Source organism: Tamandua tetradactyla, chromosome 18 (genome assembly GCF_023851605.1).
Source record: "Tamandua tetradactyla isolate mTamTet1 chromosome 18, mTamTet1.pri, whole genome shotgun sequence".
Taxonomy (NCBI): Eukaryota; Metazoa; Chordata; class Mammalia; order Pilosa; family Myrmecophagidae; genus Tamandua; species Tamandua tetradactyla.
In genome coordinates this window covers 59,009,598-59,024,870 of record NC_135344.1, presented here as the reverse complement: position 1 = coordinate 59,024,870, position 15,273 = coordinate 59,009,598, and the positions used below count along the sequence as shown (strand labels likewise).

The 15,273-nt window shown below is 39.4% G+C and overlaps 1 protein-coding gene and 1 pseudogene across 4 annotated transcripts in view; one reads left to right on the top strand and one right to left on the bottom strand.

Annotated features, from left to right (window-relative positions):
• OSBPL1A (oxysterol binding protein like 1A) overlaps positions 1-7,646 on the bottom strand; it is a 264,203-nt gene extending 256,557 nt beyond the window's left edge. For 2 of the 4 annotated variants that reach the window (XM_077135756.1, XM_077135759.1), the window contains exon 1: positions 7,493-7,645. The gene's annotated coding sequence lies outside the window, so the exon portion shown is untranslated. Of the gene's footprint in view, positions 1-6,250; positions 6,450-7,492 lie in introns of those variants that run through there. The other 2 variants (XM_077135758.1, XM_077135757.1) reach the window with 2 other exon arrangements.
• Positions 7,647-12,975: 5,329 nt separating this feature from the next.
• LOC143662669 (elongation factor 1-alpha 1 pseudogene) lies at positions 12,976-13,898 on the top strand (annotated as a pseudogene).
• Positions 13,899-15,273: the final 1,375 nt, after the last annotated feature.

The following is a 15,273-nucleotide window of genomic DNA, read 5'->3' as shown; positions in this document are numbered from 1 at the left end:
CAGGGCAATCTCTGCTGGCCTTCTCTCCAAGTTTCTGGGTTCCAACAATTTTCCCTGGGGTGATTCCTTTCTGCATCTCTAAAGGCCTGGGTTGAGCTGCCAGTGCTGAGACAAGGTATGCTGAGCTGCTTGGGCTGTGCTATGCTGTGCTCTCTCATTTAAGCACCAGCTAATTAAATCAAACGTCATTCATTGCAGCAGGCACGCCTCCTAGCCGACTACAGATGTAATCAACAACAGATGAGCTTCACATGACATTGGCTCATGTCCACAGCAACAAAACTAGGTATCTTCAGCTGGCCAAGTTGACACCTGAACCTAACTACCACAACTTCCTAAAATGATAGAAGTTCAACTAGACTAGTATAATAAAATGAGTTTTGTCCCTCCCAGCTGTGCTGAAAAGAAAGAAAATACTAAGAAAATGTTCCAAACCAAGGTATGACACCATTCATTACAATTCCTTTACTCACCCCAAACCCATCATTACCAAAAATCCACTGCTGTCTATCCAGACCTGTGTATGCGGACAACCCACTTATTCCTTAGGTGAGTATCCAGGTACCACCCCCACTAGACCAGGCTGGGCAAGGTGTCCTATGTGACACTCTCAAGAAGTTGCAGTTTCCCCAGTAACACCTTCCCTAGCTCTCTATAGCACAAGGAGATGAATTAATAAACACTTACTGCCATATTCCAGGCATCATTCTAAACTCTGATGACCCCCTAATGAATAAAACCAGGCCTACATTAGGAGAACTTAAATTTACAAATAAATGGTTACTCCTATTTCTAAAGAGAGGGACAACTGGCTCTCTCCATCCCCAAGCTCAACTAGGTCCCATTTATAAACCCTCACTGCACCTCACATTTGCCACAATGTATCAGTCTGTAGATACTCATGCAGTCACTTATTTGTCCCTAGACTAAACTGTAACCCAAGTCTGTTAGGCTTCCCACTACACAGATCCCTAGCACCAAGTAATAAAACATTAATTAACTGAATGAATGTGGACTTAGTTTGGGATTTCAGAGCAAAGCAATCAAGTCTCCTGAGAGGCAGACGTGAAGGCAATGTCTTACAAATTGTACAACTTTAGTGAAAAAAAAATTAATAAAGCTTTATTTTCATGATATAGAATAAATTAGAATCATTTCAAAGAAGGGAGAACTTTTCAAAAATACACACTTTCAAATTATTTAGGGCTATATAGTTCTTTGTTTAACTTAACGCATCTCAAATTTATACACTATATAATTTCTGTGATTAGCAGTTAACTTTAAGAAAATAAAGCACAAAATAAAAAGAATCCAAGCTCACATGTTGAGCAAATTAAAAAACATTCTTTCAAATCATGAGCATTTATTATGAAAAAAGTGACTTGTATCTGATGTTTAAATTGAAAGACAAAGAGAAGCAATTCCTTAATGCAGCTAGCAGAAATGGATGTAAGCCATATTTTTTCAGCACAAATAGTATTTTTCACAATGGCTGAGTGGACAGTTTTCAGCCACTCTTTTCAAGCTCATGCAATTCCAAGCTCAGTGTTTAGATTCTATTTAGGAGATTTTAATGGCCAAGAGAAATATTTTCAAGGAAATAACTAGGCAAAAACATTTTGAGCTTTGGGAATCTATAGATAATTTTTGCCTGGCTTGCTCTCCTCTAAGGACCACTAGGAGAAACTTGGCTTCTAATTCTAAATAATGTTTTAGGAAAGTAAGTTTATAATTTTTTGTTTCATAAACATTGTAAATGATCTACTTAAACTGGTGCCCATAATTAACAGTTAGTCCATGTCACTAAATCTTCAATCAATATAGTGGGTAAATTCTGCAGCCCCAACACTTCTGAGATTTTGACAGAGACACTAAAACTTGCAGTTTAAAGGACAATTATTACTTGCTAAATTTGGTCAGGTGTCTATTATGCTATAATTTGAACTGATATTTTTCCTTATAACTCCAGCTTAATTTGTAGAGAATCAAAGTAGAAAATCCCTAGTGAAATGAAAGATAATAAAGTTCAACAATCCCAGTTAATTCACCTTGGGGTAAGAGAAACTCAAATTATTAAACAATGTGCCTCTTTGAAGAACAGAACTCTTAAAAGTATTTAAAAAGTTAAAGTTCAAAATCACTAGGCTAAGTTCCTTCAGTCATAGGTATAACAATATTTAACTAGACACCATAAAGCATCAGGAAACATCTGTAAAATACCTATGACGTACATGTCTCACAATTGGCAAATAGCTCTTATACTATTAACAATGCCAAAGAATGTCTATTTAAAAATTGTTTAAAAATATATGCTGCAGCCTAAGAGCTACTTCCAGAGGACCTCTTTTGTTGTTCAGATGTGGCCTCTCTGTCTCTCTAAGCCCAACTCTGCAAGTGAAATCAGTGTCCTCCCCGCTACGTGGGACATGACATCCAGGGGTGAAAGCCTCTCTGACAGCGATGGAGATGACGTTCAGGGATGAGTCTGGCCTGGCACTGTAGAATCAACAATGCCATCCTGGACAAAAGGGGGAAAAGAAGTGTAACAAATAAGGTACAATTCTAAAGAACATCTAGGACAATATATAAAATTCTACAAAGGTTCCATGCACTGGAGTAACTTTCCAGAAACCTACAACCTCCACATATGTCCCTGTAGCAGAGAAGTCCTGAAATGCAGAGAGACCAGCCTCTCCAGAACATCAACTAGTCCCATCCACCTATTCCACATTATCAGCAGCCCCTTCCAAAATGAAAAAGTTAGAATGGGTATAGGCCAAATACCCCTAAAGAGTAGGAGAAAGATCAAAGGTGATGATGGAGTTACACAGAGAAGGTCAGGTTTAACAAATGAGTATGACTGCTGAATCATTACACTGATATTTCTCTTAGTCTCCAGGATTTTAGAGCAGCTAGAAAAACCTAAAATTGTGAAATAGCAACCCATACCAAACACCGAAATCCGTTCTACAACTTATTGTTGCAATGTGCTTTGAAATTTATTGCTTTTTTGTATATACTGTTATTTTTCACAAAAAAAGAAAAAAAAATTTCTTCTAGCCTCCAGTGCTTTGAAGCAGGTAGAAGGAAAAATCTTAAATAGTAGAATGGTAATCTATAACAAACTCTGAAATCTGTTCTATAACTACTTGTTGACATGTTGAAAATCATTGTTTTCTTTATTCTCTTTGATTATATGTTAAATTTAACAATAAAAATATTTATATATATGTTGCGATAACGTAAAAAATTCTCAGGTAATAATCTGATGCTTGGTATTACATTATTAAAACAGTATTTGAATAATATTTGAAATACACTGCATACTAAGAATTTTAACAGTGAGAAAAATGAAATGTTTATGAATACACACTTTTACAAATATATATATTTTACTGATTCTTAAAAAAGCAAAAATAGTGTGATTAGTACTGCACACCAGGCAGTAAGCTGTTTAACATGTTCTGTTTTATGTTGAATTCTTCTTAATACCAGGAAAGTATTAAAAATTAAAGTAACTACTAAAACGGGCAAGAAAATAAAATTTTGTGCTAAATCTTCTTAGTTCCTAGCAAACAATCAAAAGGCTCACTGATGCGTTCATATACATAAGTGCAAGTGTGTACATAAAACTGTTAATTTGTGATATCACAAATAACAATTAAATGCTAGGAATTCAAACGTTTGCACCTCATATTTAATCCAACAGTCTCATTTTAGAGTCAAGAAAATTGAAAAGCACAGAGGTAAAGTTATTTGCTGAGTGTATAACAGCAGGCTCAGCACCAGAATCTAGAACATCTAACCAAGGGGTGAAATAATATTAATGCTACAAAATCTCGTAAAACCGAGTTCAGCCCCTAAAATGAAAGGCCACTGATTCTAGTTATTGTGAGCCCTGAGGAAACTGAATCTGAATTATAGTTTGATTTCCTCATTTTAAGAAGCTTTAATAATTGAAATGAGATCTCTAAACATGGTAACTGAAGGGAAACAACAACAAATTATAAACTTCATTTATAAGAAAGCACTCGTCTCTTTCTTAAAATAATATAAAATGAAATTAAAAGTCACTTAATTTTTAACTAGGTGACACTTTTCTCTCATTTCCTTAATAAGTCTTTGTGCCCTGATAAAGACCATGATCTTTTTTTTTTTAGCTTTTTTGTATAATATAACATATATTCAAAGCAAAGAAAAAAGCAATCGTTTTCAAAGCACGCTTCAACATGTAGTTACAGATCCCAGAGTTTGTCATGAGCTACCATAGCATCATCTCAGATTTTTCCTTCTAGCTGCTCCAGAACATTGGAGGCTAGAAGGAATAAATATATATTTTTATTATCACAAGCGACTTTTTTTCTTTTTTGTGAAAAATAACATATATACAAAAAAGCAATAAATTTCAAAGCACATCGCAACAATTAGTTGTAGAACAGATTTCAGACTTTGTATAGGTTACAATTTCACAATTTTAGGCTTTTACTTCTAGCTGCTGTAAGACAGTGAAAACTAAAAGAAATATTAATATAATGATTCAGCAATCATACTCATTTGTTAAACCAACCCTCTCTGTATAAATCCACCGGCACCTTTGATCTTTCTCCCACACTTCACGGGGAGAGCACGATCTCTTTAATTAGAGAAGATATACTGGAGAACTGGCTATAACCAGCCATACTATCATTTGTAAACCATTGATATTAGTGTAAATATTTAATCCAAATTATTCTTCACTGTATATTTAAAATATTTGCATTACTAAACATATTCTTTACACAACCACCGTGACCTGGATGCCAGAGAGATCAAGAGATTGACTCTATTTATTGGGCATTTATGGCTTTACCTATATCCAGTTGAAAAACCTAATCTTTATTAAAATTGGTGAAAATTAAATAAGCTTCATGGCCCTGCGTTATGAAATTGTTTAACCATAAGTACACTGTATCTGCTTGAACAGCTAACAGCTAACGCTCAGCTCCACATGTGATTTAAGTTTGAGCTTGATAGATTCTGAAAAACATTACTGTTTTAAAACAGGCTGGATATGAAGACGCAAAGAGCAGATTAGATAATTAAAAACTCTTGGGGCTGATTAAACAGTTAACTTTTTTTTTTTTTTTTTTGCATGGGCAGGCACCGGAAATCAAACCCAGGTCACAGGCACAGCAGGCGAGAACTGCCTGCTGATCTTCCTTAAATTTTAGACAAAATGCACTTAAGTTTTTCCCATTTAATTATTTCACATCTGAAAATTATCTTTCAAACTGAATTAAACGCATGTATAATAATGCTGACTAATACCTCATATAGCCAGAAGTTTCTCTTTAAAGGAAAACTTTAAGCAACAAAATAAAAGCATGTGGTAACTTCCTATTGTCATACGACAGGAAAACGAACAGTTAAGGGCTGCTTTCACTACAGAGAACAGTAATTTCCTATTTTCAGGATGATGAGTAAAAGAATTAAGAGAAAGTGTGTGACCTAGTATATCCTACCTCTTACTAATAGCCTTAAACTTTCTATTCTTGTCCATCTTGCAGTCCCTCAAAACTGATGAGGTAGTACTGGTAGGAGAGGTCAGTAAAGTGATGGGAAAAACATTTTTAGGGACCAAAAACATCATATAAGATCCATTCATGACCATCAATTAATATATATATTGTACAGAGTGCAGCACCGTATCTTTTCTGACATTTCACTACAGAATTCTGGTGAGATTGGTATAGCGGGTGCCTATGTCGTTAACACTTGTCCTCTTTGTAGGAAATGCAAAGAATTTAGGAAGTCACCAATAAAGTTCTAATAGTCATCAGACACGGCCTGAAACAAGTGACAAGGTTCTGAAAGATTTCAAATTTCTATGTACTCACTATCTTATTCTCTCTCTTCTGGGTTTTAATTAAACTGATTTCTACTTTGACCACTTTTCTCAGTGAATACATATAATGTACAAAACGTTTGCTTCTATTAATGTCAAGAGGTAAGAAACTGCCATGACAGTTCCACCTTAAAAGTATTATGATCAAACTTAAGGATGTATCTCTACAAACAATAAAATCACAAGGTGAAAAAAACAATTATTTAACAGAATACTGCACTATTTTATCACTAAAAAGACCAGGTGTATTCTTCAACCTAGTTCAAAGTTCATTTCCCTTTGGGGAGAAGGGTGAGGAGAAAACTTTTAATATAAATAATATTCAGCTACTTTGAAACACAGATCTAAATACTGCTCCAACAATACCTGCAAGGAGGGTCCTCCAGAGACAAGGAACAGCCAACCCATCACAAACGTCTACTGATTCACACTGAGATACTTAGTGTCATGTGACAAACGACCTTCACCCTACTCTGAGATATAACGGTTTTCCAACAAACCCAATCAATTCGCAGCAGTTACTCCTATTTTCAGTATCAGTTGTTCAATTACTATGGGAGACTTACTCTGCCTGGGAGAAATGAAAAATAGCTAATTGTTTTCCTTAATGTCACTGACAGTTTTCACCCTTTTTTCCTACAGATTGTAAAGGCAGCCCGTCCAGTTGTCTAGGATTACAGGACGAAAAGAGGGTGGACTTTGTAAGCATTCTGTAGTTAATACAGAGATCTTTTAATTTTAACCTTGGGGATTCAGAATTTATACCTATCACTCTGGATGCAAAATATAATTTCACTGTCAGGCTTAGGACGTCCCACCGGAAGCTCTCAAAACAAATTAACAAGGTGTTTTCCAAATGAGTAGAGAGGTGTGAGGACGTTCATAATCCTACATACAGAACGCATCTGCTACAGTGTAAAAGCTGAAGGATCACAAGTTTTCAGGGGAAAAAAATCACACCACTGATTTTGATGCTGTTTTAATTATATTATCAACTATCCACAAAAGCCTGAAAGCTACATTTGCAACATCCAGTCTTAACGTCACACCAACAGTTCAATTTCAAAATATCGCCCGAGTAAAGTGACAGCTGAAACTAATATTAACTAAATCAAGAAAATCCTTTCAAGCCTCCTGCCAATCAATGGGGCCACGCAGTAAGGGAATCTCCAATGTTTCTATTTTGCAGCTGCAGTTTTTCAAGCTGTTTTTGAAGCCCCTGCAATATTTTTTCACGCTTAATCGACCATGCGGTCCACTGAGAACGGGGTCACATGAACAGCTCGTGCGTTCCATTGTGAAACAATCCCCCTTTTGTTAGCAGGAGTCTAAAAGGTACGTTTCACGCACGAAAGTACCTAGAAAGCACGCAGTTGACTGCCTGGCAGGGAATGGGACTCCGAACTGGAAAAATAACAAACACCAACATCTTGCTACTTTTAACAACTAACTTCCAGCAGCGGCACCAAGTCGGGCTGCGCGCACAGCAGCGCCGCGCCATGACCCTGACCCGCCTCGGGCCTCACAGGAGTCAAGCGCCCACCACCCTCCGCCGAGCACCAAGCAGGCGGGAACCCGCGCTCAGAGAAGCGGCCGCGACAAACCGACCTAGGCGGTCACCCGAATTCGCCTGCACCGGAGGCGGGGGCCGCGACTGCAGACTTCCGCTCCGCCCTACGACGGTGAGCCGGCCAGTCGCCCGCTCTGGCTCGCACGCCCCTCGGCCCCAGCCGAACGTCGCGTCGGGGTCCAGGCGCTGGGAACTGGGCGGACCGCAAGACGCCAGGCGCGCTCCCTCCGCTAAGTGGCCCCGCCCCCGGCCCCGCCCCCCGAGTGCGCCTGAGCGGACACGTGGCCCGCGCGACCCTTTCCAGGCCGCGGCTTCCAGGCTTTCCCAACCGCCGCGGGAGGGGCCCTGCCTTCCTGCAGTCCCACCGCGCCCCGAGGCGAGCGGAGGGCGAGGACACCACCGCAGGACACCGCGCAGTGGCTCCCGGCGGAAAGAAGAAGCCACCCCCCCACCCCGAGACTGCAGATTAGAAGGACTGGGTTAATACTCTGAAATTTGTTACTAAAACTGCTTAATCGCCCAGCTGCCCATATGTATGAATATATGTGTCTTTCTTTTTTGCTTTTGTTGCGACTTGACCCAAGGAAAGTAGTTGGCAGCGTAATTAGGACACTCGTTTTTCTTCCCACGTGTCAAAGGACGACCCTAACATGCCATACTGGTGTAACCCTTATAAAATAGTTATGGGTGAGGAATACATACAGAAATGAGGATTTACTGAACTTCTAGCACTCCCTCCCCTCATCAAATCATCCTTCATGAAAGACCCCCTCTTCAGTCTAGATGCTCAAGGGATCTAACTAGAGGCAGCTAGCAAATACTCTATAAGGTGAAGGTTAAAACTCTGTTATAATTACATCTTAAAAACAAGAATTATGTACCGCTAAAACGACAGGAAATGAAGAGGTTATGAACGTTTTTTCTACTTCCTTGAATTTTCCAATTTTTATTTAGTGGAAATGTTCTTTTGTAATGAAAAGTTCATATGGATCGTGTTTAATGGGTCTGTAGCTTTAGAAACAGATTGAGAACCTATTATGTACCTGTTGGTCATTGCGTTACCTGTGATGCGTTCTGTGGTAGACCTTTTAGAATGGTATCTTCAGAGAACATAAGCAGCTCTGTGTGTGTCCCAGACTAGCATCATTTTTTATTAATAAAATAGGCACTTGACTAGCACAATATTTCAACTACAAAATGCATGGTAGCTAAGGCAATCATAATTGCCTTGCAAAGAAGAAATCACAGGGCTATTTTCTTAGGATATCGAACCTTCTGCACAGCCAAAATAAAAATTGACTCGAAATAATTTTCCACGATTGCACAGTATTCTTCATAACTCACTCTTATGATTTAATTGCCTAACTTCAGGACTTGGACTTCGCAGTTCCTTCCTTGAGAGTGTAAATTAAAATAGATCCTAGCCCATAGGAGGATGAAGAGTTAATCCTTATAATTATCCACAAGAAAAGTTACAATTACCAAATTACTAATTTGTACTATATTTTTACCAGATTCTCTTTAATATCCACATAAAGAGTTTTTAGGGGAAGATATCTCCTTGGTATTTGTGTCCAAGACTAGGACAGGTGTTCATTATTCTAAAACACTGCTGTCTAATGGAACTTTCTACAATGATGAAAGCATTCTATAATTCTGTCTTGTCCAAAACAGTAACCATTAGCCATGGCTACTGAGCATTTGAAATGTGGCTAGTGTAACTTAAGAGTTGAATTTTTAATTTTATTTAATTTAAATGTAAAGAGCAACATCAGACTAAGACTACCATGTTGGACAGTGCAGGTCTAAGATAACAAAGCAATTGCCATCTTGTTCCCAATCACAGCGTATTCCCTTTTGAGAAACATTTGGCAGAAATAGAACTGGAACCAATGAGTATTTTCTTCTATCTTCCTTCTCTCTTACAAGCAGGGACATATTTTAATTTTGCATGGAGCAGGTTAAAGTAACGATCTCATCCTGTCTACAATGTATGTGAGTATGAAAAAAAATGCAAGGCTCTGGATGAATGGAAAAGGATTCAAGAATAACTAACTCTTTGCCTTGCCATTCCCATGTCTGCCTGAACCAAATTAAAAAGGAAATGGTAACTTTAGACCCGATGCCCTTCACCAGAATTGCCTATTGCTTAGTTCAGACTGGACAAGCCTAGGGATTTTTGTTTATTTGGTTCAGGAAACTTAGGAGCCCATAGACCTCCACCATTTTTCTCCCCTTTCCACATCCCATTGATTCCCTCCAGATTATAGTACCTGATGTTCATGGCCCTGTAGTTTTGTCTCAAGCCTGAAACACCCCAGAATGCGCTATGTATCTTTCATGATTTACAAGCGCTCCCCTGGTGCCAGTGTGGCAATGAAGTATGGCAGAAGCTCACTAAAAGCTTGTTAAGTCTTATTAAAAGGAGGAGTTTATAGATTGAGACTTTGGGGAGGGCCTTGGGAAATTACTGCCTGGAATGTAGAAAAGTAGGTCAGATGTCATCAGGCAAATCCAGACAAATTGTTGAGTTGGGAGAAGTTAACCATCCTCCATACCTACATATTAAGCACTTCATAGTTATTATTAACTCCAGACCATCAAGGCTTTGAAGTCTTTAGTGGTTTTTCTTTCCTTTTAAAGCTATTTAAGTTTTGTTTGTCATTTGTGCCATTACATTTAGTTAATAACAAAAATACATGAGTTTGTATTTTCAGATCTTAAAATTATTTGAATCTAGACTTAATTCTCCCTCCTTTCCTAGAGATGTGACACCCAGATGTCTAAGCAACTGCCTTCCACCAAGGATTGGCTTTGCTGGGTCTCCACACAAAAAGTTTTTAAATGACCCTATATCTGTATAGTTTCTTGGCTGCAAGCAACAAATGCTGACACTGGTTAATTTAAGCAAATGAGGGATGTATCATTTGGATATCAAAGAAATACTTCCGAAAATCTGGCCTGGAAAGGGCAAGACTGAGGTACCTCCAAGGATCAAGGTAGAAGTTAGTCTTTAGTTTTTCCAGGGTGCTATGAAAGATTAAGTCCCAATTACTTTTGTTTTCCTGTCCTTTTGTCTTGCGTTGTAAGGAGCAAAATTGAGAGCATGAGGGTCATTTTTGACAGACAGATTAGGCACGTTGGCTCACAGCCCCACCTAGACTACCTTCAATAGGAGAGGTATTCCCCCCTGCCACTCCCCAACACACATACACACACACACACACACACACACACACACACACACGTACACACACACACACAGCACAGCACAGCACAGAATTCTCATATGGTCTTTTTACCAGAGGAGGAATGGATGGTGGGCAACCACATTCACGAAAACGCCCATTGAAGCCTTTTACCCTGGATTGTTATTTATCAATCAAGCCCTTCTCTTTGAGAACGTTTCCTGTAAGGCATGGCTCCTTGGGAATTTTTCCTGCTCTATCTGTTTTTACAAATTTTTTCATAATGAATAGACCCTGCTTCTCCATCCATTATTGGATGGTCCAGCAATGTGTCTAACAGTTTTCTACCCCTTCTTGGAAGCCTTAGAAAATCTACCCTGACCGTAGGCCCTTTCAAGGGCTTCCTTACACTATTCTTGGCTCAGCAGAATGAGCAGGGGTGGGGCCTAACTAGGTGGCACCTTTCTATTAGGCTTCCCAACGCCTATGAATATACTCTACCCAGCAGAGAAGGCTGCACTGAATGGCAATTAAACATCTAGAAAATCTCTGGGTATATTTGACTGTGAGGCATACAAAGTAGAATTCTTAGCCCGGGCAGATGCAGAAGGGTTTATAGAGGGATGTGAGAGAAGAAAGCAAGCACAAACTAAGGGACAGCAAGAAATAGAATAGAAAGAAGTGGACCAGGAGAACAGAAGCAATGGCACAGAGAGAATGAGATCCTAGAGTACAAAACAGGAGTAGGAAACAAAGGTGAGACTCCCTGCTAGGAGGGTAAAAACTTAACTTGGTGGCTGAAGCTACATCTTTGACAAACTTCCAGAGCCTAAAGGACATTCTCATTTCCATTTGTGCCAACAGTGTAGACGTCCCTACTTTTATTTTTCTGAATTATTGCAATAAGTTTGACTCTTACCTGTCATATTTGAGTTTTTCACTGTTCCTTGAATGCAGAAAGTACCTGATTCACCTCTACTCCCGCTTCCCTTTTCTCATCTCTCTTATTCTTAATCTCTAACAACCCTGTCAATAACCTCCATTCTTTTCAATAGCCACCTTTCTCTTCAAAGTCTCTACTTCTCTTTTCCAGATACCCACTCATCCCACTATCTATTCCTGAATCACCCGTCAACACCTGATACAGCAAGGACAAAAACTCAGCCTTGATGTGTTACCATAGGATGAGATTTTAGTACATTCACTGAACTCAGAAAGACCTAAAGGAGGAGGGGGGCGTGTGGTTAGGCCAGTATTTGGGCCTAGAGTGGAAGCAGGACTCAAATCACAGACTCATAGATCTTAGAATTGGAAGAGTCATCAGAAATCATCTAGTCCAACCTCAAACCTAAATCTGGATTATTCTCAACCACATCCTGAAGAGGTATTCCACAAGCCTGAGCATGGGAACTTCCTAGACTAAGAGATCATTGCTTCCCAATGCGAAACAAACAACTTTCCCCCCAATATTATAACTGTTGGAACTTCCTTTAATGGAAGCCAGTGCAGTCTCCACACAACTCTCACCTGTTGGTCCTCAATTTTTAATATAAAGCTGTGTAATTCCCCTTCCACATTCCATTCTTCTAAAAGTTTAAAGACAACTAACATGAGCTGCCTTGATTTTTCTTTTCCAGGCTTACATTTCCAGATGATCCAACCAGCTCTCATGCTCTAGTCAATCATGGCATTCTGATACACAGCTTGTACTTTTCTCTCTTGAAATTTATCATGCAGAATTAAACAAATCATACCTGTTTCTATAAAGCCAAAGAATGCATAGGTCTTAATAAAATCCCACTATATCCTTTTACGCAGTGGGTTTGCCACCAGAACACGTGTCGTGAAAACCGTCGCTATATCTTAAGCCAACATGGGAACAGAAAAAGACTCATATCAACACCGTTGTTTATTGGACATGTAAATTCAGGCAAGTCCACTACTTGCCTGAATCTACAGATGCAGTGGGCTCAACAAAAAATAAAATAAAACAAAAAATTGGGGGAAGGAGGCTGCTGAAATGGGAAAGGGGTCCTTCAAGTATGCGTGGGTCTTGGATAAACTGAAAGCTGAATGTGAGTGCAGAATTATCATTGACATGTCCCTGTGGAAAGTTGAGATCAGCAAATAGTATGTGACCATCATCGATGCCCTAAAACATCATTTGAAACATGACTTTATTTGAAACATGATTAGGCAAATCTCAGGCTGACTGGGCTGTCCTGATTGTTGCTGCTGGTGTTGATGAATTTGAAGCTGGTACCTCCAAGAATGGGCATGCCCTTCTGGCTTATACTCTGGGTGTGAAACAACTAATTATTGGTGCTAACAAAATGGATTCCACTGAGCCACCCTACAGCCAGAAGAGATATGAAGAAATTGTTAAGGAAGTCAGCATCTACATTAAGAAAATTGGCTTCAACCCTGACACAGTAGCATTTATGCCAATTTCTGGTTGGAATGGCAACATGCTGACGCCAGGTACTAACATACCTTGGTTCAAGAGATGGAAAGGCATCCTTAAGGATGACAATGCCAGTGGAACCATGCTGCTTGAAGCTCTGGATTGCATCCTGCCACCTACTCATCCAGCTGACAAGGGCTTGCGTCTGCCTCTTCAGGACATCTACAAAATTGGTAGTATTGGTATTATGCCTGCGGGCCAAGTGGAGACTGGTGTTCTCAAACCAGGCCTAGTGGTCACCTTTGCTCCAGTCACCGTGACAACTGAAGTTAAAGTCTGTTGAAATGCACCATGAAGCTTTAGGTGAAGCTCTTCCTGGGGGCAATATGGGTTTCAATGTCAAAAACGTGTCTGTAAAAGCTGTTCATTGTGGCAGTGTAGCTTGTGACAGCAAAAATGACCCATTAGTGGAAGCAGCTGGCCTCACTACTCGGGTGATCATTCTGAACCATCCAGGACAAATCAGTGCTGGCTGTGCACCTGTGCTGAATTGTCACAGCTCACGTTGCTTGCAAGTTTGTTGAGCTGAAGGAGAAGATTGATCGCCATTCTGGAAAGAAACTGGAAGATGGCCCTAAATTCCTGAAATCTGGAGATTCTGCCATCATTGATATGGTTCCTGGCAAGCCCATGTGTGTTGAGAGCTTCTCTGACTATCCTCTTCTGGTTCATTTTGCTGTTCATGATATGAGACAGACAGTTGCTGTAAGTGTCATCAAGGCAGTGGATAAAAGGGCTGCTAGAGCTGGCAAGGTCACCAAGTCTGCCCAGGAAGCTCAGAAGACTAAATGAATATTGCCCGTAACACCTGCCACCCAGTCTTAATCAGTGGTGGAAGAATGGTCTCAGAACTTTTTGTCTCAGTTGGCCATTTAAATTTACTAGAACACCGGTTAATGATAACAATGCATTCTAAAACCTTCAGAAGAAATGTTTTGTGGACCATTTGTTTTTGAGTGGCAGTTTTAAGTTATTAGTTTTTAAAGTAGCACTTTTGAAATGGAAATAACAACCAAAAATCTGTCACAGAATTTTGAGATCTATTAAAATAAAGTTTAATGAAAAAAAAATCCCATTGTATCAACTGCTAAATCTATATATGGCCTTTTTCCATCCTATTTATCTCTGACTTCTCCACTGCCCTCTGGTGGTAACTAATATTTCCTCAAAAACCAATAAAAAATTGGTCTGAGTGGATGGAGAGGAAAGAAGGAAAGGGAGGAAAAAAGGGGAAAATGGGAAAAAAAGAGAGTTTGGAGAAAGGAGAGAGGGGTGCAGCAAAGAAGTGATACATTTATATACAAATTCCTGGACTTATGAAGTTTATAATCTAATTTGGAAGACAAAGTGTACAATGAAAAACTTATAAAAAAGATAAGCCATAATAACACTGAAAAGTGGTACACAATTCTAAAGGAGTTGGGAGGATGAAATCAGTGAGGACAAGAGTAGGAAAGACATTTAGAAGTGCTGGCATTTAAATTTAGCCTCAGCTTTGGATAGGAAACACCAAGAAATGGGAAATTAATACCTTCAATATAGTCGATATGACAAATCCAGCAAGAAACTGAAAACGATGGAGTGTACTTTGGGTATAGCTCAGGACTAGAGTCGTCCACAAATATCTATGATGTTGTGTACAATTGTTAAGGGAAAGAAGAAGGAATAAGGAAATGTAAAGAGTTACCAGGGCAGAGAATTTGCCACTCAACATTGATTACTTCATCTTCATTAGTGAATAAATATAAATGAACTTAGTGAATGACATAATTTTGCAAGTGGATACATATGCAAGGCACTGTTTTAGGCTTGTGGAATCTAAAAACAGCTTTTCCTTCAAGCCAGAACCCAGAGTTGTATCCCAGAGGAGCCAAGTGAATGCTCACAGAAGCGTAGAGAGGAAACAGCTGGCGTCAGAAGCTAGACCAACAGAGCGGGGAACAAGGACGAGCAGATGCCAGCCACATGCCTTCCCCTGTGACAGACATTGGCCTACCCTTGGATTCAAAGCATCTTTCTCTGGATGCCCTAGTCTGGACACTTTTATGGCCTTAGAACTGTAAGCCTGTAACTTAATAAATTCCCTTTTTAAAAGCCATTCTAAAAAAAAATTAACAACAACAAAAAATCCACTTATCTAAAGGGCGGTGCAATGGTGGCTCAGTGG